This window comes from Diachasmimorpha longicaudata, unplaced genomic scaffold (genome assembly GCF_034640455.1).
Source record: "Diachasmimorpha longicaudata isolate KC_UGA_2023 unplaced genomic scaffold, iyDiaLong2 ctg00000113.1, whole genome shotgun sequence".
Classification (NCBI taxonomy): domain Eukaryota; kingdom Metazoa; phylum Arthropoda; class Insecta; order Hymenoptera; family Braconidae; genus Diachasmimorpha; species Diachasmimorpha longicaudata.
The window spans coordinates 19,518-25,000 of NW_026973930.1; the positions used below are offsets into that span (position 1 = coordinate 19,518).

General features: G+C 57.5%; 1 pseudogene; it reads right to left on the reverse strand.

The window, feature by feature from the left end:
- Positions 1-4,878: 4,878 nt before the first annotated feature.
- LOC135171841 (large subunit ribosomal RNA) overlaps positions 4,879-5,483 on the reverse strand; it is a 2,850-nt pseudogene continuing 2,245 nt past the window's right edge.

Below are 5,483 nucleotides of genomic sequence, written 5' to 3' on the forward strand. Positions count from 1 at the left end.
CCCATTCATTCATTCACTCATCGTCGCCGCGATTTCTAATTTCCGCGTACTCTTCCACGCATTTTAGCCACATGCATTCCTTGCAAAAATCCGCGAACACGGCGAATGACTCCCTGGACGACACTAGCGCTTGTGCCGCCTGGGGCCATGGGCGATTCCCGATTATTCCCGCGATGCACTCTCGCTGTGGTGCATATATCGGACAGTCCATGATGAAGTGCTGGACTGTGTCTTCAGCCTGGTCGCACTCGCAGTTGCGTGACTGGGCAAGGCACCGGTCATGAAGATAAGACCGGAATTGCCCATGCCCTGTCAGGACCTGCGAAACCCAGTGGTCGCACTCGACCCACTTAGCGTCCAGGCGCGCCGCAGTATCGGGGAAGAACGCGAAGGTGTTCCTCCCGGTTGAAGCCCGCTCAAACCTATCCCTCCAGAGATTCCGGATCTCTGCCTTTATATCTTCGACGGCCTCGATCGGGCGGCCGTTGTCATCAACGCGCGGATTCGCGGGGTCTATTTCTACATCACCTATTCTGACCGCAATGCCTTTCTTGGCTTGGTAGCGCGCTGCTCTTTCCCTCAATAATAGGTCCACAGGAAGCACCCCCGCCGCTGCGCAGAGTGCTTCGTGTGAAGCCGTCCTATACGCGCCAGTCACCGTCAGCAGCGCGCTCCTCTGCGCGGTACGGAGTTTCTTCCAGTCGTACGGTGTGCAACGGTCCACCCACCCTTGGGCTGCATACGACGCGACAGCCTGAAAAACGCCCTGAAAAACGACTTTAACCGATCGGTATCGGAGCCCCCAATGCTTGTGCATTAGGGCCGATAGCCGAGTGAAAAGGACTCTAGCCTTTTCCTGTATGTATTTTGTATGGGTCCGGACCCGCATGTTTCTATTAAAATGTACCCCGAGGTACCTCACGCTCTCCTTGAATCTAATTTTCTCCCCGTCGAGCCTAATCTCGGGTGGGCGGATATCCAACACCGGTTTCACGCGTCGGCGTGTCCTTCGCGCCCGATCCCACCTGTACCGCACCAGCGGCGCTCTCTTCTGCGAGTTGCATGACAGGACAATTGCCTCTGTCTTGCTCCTCGACAGTTCGAGCTTCGCTGACGCGCACCACGACGCGATGTGTTCGGCGACGGCTCGGCCTATCCTCTCTATTTCCTTACGCGAGTCGGCCGATACGACCGCGATAAGGTCGTCCGCGTAGGCGACTTCGATATCACCAAAATTCTGCTCGATGCTCTTGAGGAGGGCATCGAACATGAGATTCCAGCAAGCGGGGCCCAGGACTGATCCTTGTGGACAGCCCCGGGTGGCCGGCTTGGAAACCTCTTGGTCGCTCCAGGCGATCTTGACGGTCCGATTGTCAAAGTAGCTCCGGAGCACTTCAAAGACATTCTTCGGACAGTCTCGATCCGCCAAAGACTGGAGGACTAGGGGCCACCACACGTTGTCAAAGGCTCCTGAAATATCGAAAAGGAGTCCAATGACGTACCTCTTGTCGTTACCGCGTTCGACTAATTCACGCAACTCTACTATCGCGTCTTCCGTGGAGCGTCCAGGCAGAAAGCCATATTGACGTCCTGATATTTTGTCCTCAGTAAGGACTTTCGCCATAAGGATCCCGTGCAGGACCTTTTCGAAAAATTTCCCGACAACCGACAAGAGGCAAATGGGACGGTAGGATTTGGGGTCGGACACATCCTTGTGAACTCCTTTGAGGAGAGCACGAAGTGTGCCGACTTTCCAAACGGTGGGGAAAACGCCGTGCTTAAGGCAGGCGTTGAAGAGTCGCGTGAAGATGTGAGGCATCCTCATGACCGCGACTTTTAGGACCCTAACTTCAACTAGATCGCATCCTGGGGCTTTGTCGTTCTTAAGGGTCTTTACGAGACCCTTAAGTTGGTCGTCCGTCAAGTCTCGTGCGTCCTCTGTCTGGACCGTTAAGTTCCTCGCGCGTTCACGGATGTCAGTCTGTTCGGGTGTGTCTTCGTTGGGGTCATCGTCAGGTACGTGTGTGTCCAACAGTACCTCAGCAGTCTCACGCATTGTAAGTGTCGTGCCATTCGCGGTTCTAAGTGTGCTGAGTACCGTGCCTACACGTAATTTATCAGCCGCGTATTTATAATGGAAGCCCCAGGGATTCGCATTACTTTCGGTCGTTATGTAACCGCGCCAGCTATTTTCTTTAGTTGTCCTAAGTAGCCTGGTATACGATCGCAGGACTACACGATACCTACTCTGTTTAATTTTTCGCGCGTCAGGGTTAGTCTCCCTTCGGTAGCCGTTTCGGAGACGACTGACCAGTTTGCGTTTGCTGGTCAGCTCCTCGGTCCACCACGGATTCGCGCGACGGTAATGTCTGCGGCGCGGCATCGAATCTTGGCAGGCTTTGGTGAGTACGTCACCCAGTACTTCTGCCATTCTCTCAACATCCGCTGTAGAATCCAGCGGATGGTCCACGAGTTTCTCACGGGCCTCCTCATCGAGGGTCGCCTCGAACTTTTCCCAGTCGGCCCGACGAACGTTGAACCGCATGGTAGAGCCCTCGCCGACTCCCGAGTTATTGACGCGCTGTGAGGAACTGCGGATTGCTAAACGAAAGAAAACCGACGTGTGGTCACCGGTGGACCACTCGTCCTCCAACCTCCATGCACGTATGAATTTATACATGCCAGGGGTGGCCAGTGTGACGTCGATGAACGACGTACCTGCGGCACTCCTGAAGGTTGGGCCCTGCCTAGCATCATTCGCGACGCGGAGACCGAAAGACTCTATGAGCTCACCCAGGAGGACACCACGGTCAGTGGTCCTGGGGCTCCAAAGGGAGTGTTGGGCGTTCGAATCGGCCGCCACCAGAACGCGGCGACCCCTGAGACAGCTGAGAACCTTTTCAAGCTGCCTCAGGTGGATTTCTATGTCGTCCGAGTATTGAAAATAACTGGAGACGACGAAGAAGGATCCACCGGGTACGCGGGCTTCAGCACAAACGCAATGTGCATTACTTAATTGGGACACGTAAGCAATCTCCACGATGGAGTTGCACGCAACGACGGCCGCCCACGGTCGCTCCGTTGAGCTCGCGGCAATACGCATTCCGACTCCTAGGCCGCGGATGGCCCAGGTGTTCGCCTCACGAATGGCATACGGCTCTTGGAGCAACAATATGTCCAGACGCTCTTTGCGAATTAACTGGAAGACCTCCCCGGTTACTGCAATTGAGCGGGACATGTTCAATTGCAGTATTCTAACGTCGCGTTGCGCGCCCGGTCCCTCGATCGCAGGGGTCCGGGGAGGATGACCTATTGGAACGGGGGGTACCGGTGAGCCTCCGGTCGCGACGCGATGACTATCGATCCTACTTAGGCTAACTTGGCACTCGCGAACCCTACCTAATAAATGAGTGGACTCACCGGTTGATGATCTTGAAGATCCCGGCGTTGGCTGGCTCGGATGCGCAGTCACTCCTTCGTCCTCTGCGACGTCCTCGTGGACAGCACGAAGGCTGGAACCTTTCCCTCGTCGGGAGGGCAGTACCCCGGCGCACGGCGGGCGACTACGAACCCTTGAGGGCACCACCCTCCTTGGGTCCCTCGATGTAGTCGCTGCTGGTGTTGTTCCTCTGGCATGCTGGGAAGCGATGCGCAGACTTCGCCGCACGACGGACGCATCATTGTGCCCCCCCGGAGATCCGATTGGGGGCAGCTTAGACTCCGGAATTGTTTTCAATAGATGCTCTGCCATGGTTAGAAGTGGACGAGACGGTCGCCGGCCGTGCCGAAAGGCAATAGCTGAAAGGCTGAAAAGTAAAAGAAAAAGAATGAATAAGAGGATTAAGGGTTAGATGGGGCGGTTCCCCGCGGCACCGAGCTGGGTAGCTCGGGACGCTGAGCACCGTCCCTGGGAGGGGGCCTTCCGGTTCCCGCCGAGCTGGGGAGCTCGGATCGGGGCCCGGTGGAGGCGCTGAAGGAGTGCTCCGCCTCGACTCCCCTCGAAAGAGGAGCAGAGAGGGAGCAGACCCACAGAAAGGGGGAACCCACCCATCCCACCCGACGACCCACCCCGCGAACCGTCCCTTTCCCGAGGGATACCCACCCACTCCCCCTGAGACCCAGCCCCACGTGTGGCGTCGCGTTTTCGCCGGCCTCCACCGTTGCGGGAGGTTCCAACTACTAGCGCGTGGCTGGAACTAGTTGCGAGAACCGCAATGTCCATGCCCTTCGCACTGCGAAGCAGCCAGTCCCCCCTCCCCCGCACCACCCCGCGAACCGTCCCTTTTCCGAGGGATACCCACCCACTCCCCCTGGCCCAACCCCCACGTGTGGCGTCGCGTTTTCGCCGGCCTCCACCGTTGCGGGAGGTTCCGACTACTAACGCGTGGCTGGAACCACTTGCGAGAACCGCAGTGTCCATGCCCTTCGCACTGCGAAGCAGCCTGTCCCCCCGAACCCCCACCCGCGCGTGGAATTCCCCGTCCACCAACCGATTCCGCCCTCCACCCCGTGGGACCACCCCTTCACCAGCCGATTTCGCCCTCGCGCGCGTCTCCCTAAGTCCGGCCCACCCACCGTGACCAAATCCGCGACCCTCCCCCTCCGAACCCCCCAGTAAGTAGGTCTCGCGCCCCTCCACCCGTCGATTTCGCCCTCCACCACGTGGACCCACCCCTCCACCACGTGGAACCACCCCTCCACCGGGCGATTTCGCCCTCCCTCGCGACCCAATTCGCGACCCCCACCCTCCGAAACCCCCCATGGGTACAGGGACTCACCCTGCACCCGCAACCCCCCTAGGTGTAATTATTGAGACCCCCCAAAAGGGGGATCCCAATCCTTACACCAAGTTCGACTCAGGGACCGCGGGGTCGTCACACCCCGTGTGTAAGGGCGGTTTTATCCGCCATTACACCCCCTGCGGGAAGTAGGTAGGGACAGCGAGAATCGTCGTTAATCCATTCATGCGCGTCACTAATTAGATGACGAGGCATTTGGCTACCTTAAGAGAGTCATAGTTACTCCCGCCGTTTACCCGCGCTTTTTTGAATTTCTTTACGTTGACATTCAGAGCACTGGGCAGAAATCACATTGCGTCATCACCCGCTAGGGCCATCGCAATGCTTTGTTTTAATTAGACAGTCGGATTCTCCTAGTCCGTGCCAGTTCTGAGCTGAGCGTTGAATGGCGGCCGAAGAGAACGACTACGACACGGTGAAGTATCACAGAAGCCTCGCAGCAAGGAAGATCCGTGGGAGGCCAAGGCACGGGACCGAGCTCGGATTCTGAAACATTACTGATCCATTCACCTCGCCCAGGCCCGGCACGTTAGCCAAACCCACTTCCCGACCAAGCCCGACACGCCCCGCTCCTCAGAGCCAATCCTTATTCCGAAGTTACGGATCCAATTTGCCGACTTCCCTTACCTACATTAATCTCTCGACTAGAGGCTCTTTACCTTGGAGACCTGCTGCGGATATGGG